This window comes from Haematobia irritans, chromosome 2 (genome assembly GCF_050003625.1).
Source record: "Haematobia irritans isolate KBUSLIRL chromosome 2, ASM5000362v1, whole genome shotgun sequence".
NCBI lineage: Eukaryota > Metazoa > Arthropoda > Insecta > Diptera > Muscidae > Haematobia > Haematobia irritans.
Window position 1 is genome coordinate 34,535,299 of NC_134398.1, and position 1,754 is coordinate 34,537,052.

The window sequence follows — 1,754 nt, forward strand, 5'->3', positions numbered from 1 at the left end:
TCAACCATCTGATTTCCGGGAAAATGTGTGTCCAATAGTGTCTCCTCAGTGGACGTTGTCCAATTGCCCTCCGATGTTTTAATGAAACCTGGAGCGGAGTTCGTGGATGCTAGCATCTTCCGTAGTCTGGAAGCCTCGGACGTATTATCAATGCTGCTGCAGTAATCATTCCAAGAATTATGCTGAGCCTTTCTCAGTTCTCGCTTGTATCCTCTCAGATTCTTCTTGTAAGCGTCCCAATCCACAGGATTGCATTGTTAAAGAGCTTCCTGCACGATTTCCTCATATTACCTAACTCCGTAGACCACCAAGGTGGTGGTCGATTTTCCCCCCTTGGCTTCCCTCTAGGGCATGCAGCTTTCAGTGAAATGTTGAAGGCCTTAGTAATCCTCTCCACTGCGTGTTTGATAGCCCCCATATAAACTGATCCCGAAAATTGACCTTCGGAGCGTCTTGGAGGAGCAAAATTTATCCGATCCGGTTGAAATTTTGTACCTGGTGTTAGTACATGGTCTCTAACAACCATGCAAAATTTGTCTCTATAATAATTGTATATAGATCCCATATAAACAGATCACCAGATTTGACCTTCGGAGCCTTTAGGAGGAGAAAAATTTATCCCATCCGTTTGAAATTTGGTACGTTGTGTTAGTATATGATCTCTAGCAACCATGCCAAAATTGATCCATATCGGTACGATAAATCATAAATACACTTTTGCGAAGTTGGCTTAAAATTGGTTCAGATTTAAGTGTTTCCAATATGTTATTTGTTTACTAACATTGTGTTCCACCCCAGTGTATTAGCCGACTTAAATTTAAAGTCTATAAATTTTGTACAACTCTAACAAATTTTGCCCAGATCGGATCAGATTTAAATATAGGTATATGGGAACATATATAGCACCCAACATATTTGACGGATTTGATATGGTATCGAAATTGTGGATGTACAAATTGGTGCAGCGTATAATATAGCCGTCCCCGCCCGACTTTAGACTTTCCCTTTTTGTTTTGTTTTATTTTAATAATATAATTTATGGGAATGTACAGTTTTGTTTATCACGAAATAAAGTATAAATGAAATAAATTTTGTAGCAATTGGACTCAATAGAGGAGTTGCCAACATGCACTCGGTTCTGCTCCCCACTGTATAAGCTTTATGGGTCTAAGACCAATATTACGATGTGTTACAAACGGAATAACAAAATTGATATAGCCCTCATCCTATGATGGAGGGTATAAACAAATTAAATATAGCACTTTAGTTTCTTGCATTACATATCAGCTACCCTGTATGTATTGGGGCTGCTCCAATACATGGACCGATACACACCTTAAATACTTCAAGATTTTTGATTTCAGGAAAATTGAATAAAAATTATGGTGTCGAAGGATCGTTTTATATGGGTCGACGAATGGTTGGTTGGCACAGATTCCTTCTTTGTCCAAGTTCGCAAATGGGCTATATCAAATTTTAACTTGAGAGAAACTTTCATCGTCTTCACAACACTAGATCACACATGCCACAATATAAGATCGTTGTACACTTAGCCGACTTTAAGGAAGTGTATTTGCATTAGCACTTAAATTGAACACCCAGCCCCTAACATCGTCCACATTATAACCTCTACCACCACCTGATTTATATCAATTTGTTGGCAAATACATTCCCATCTATTTCACCACAAATGTTGGACACGTCCAAAAAATTGAAGGAGTGACAATTGACAACGAAACATGATACAGACAGGA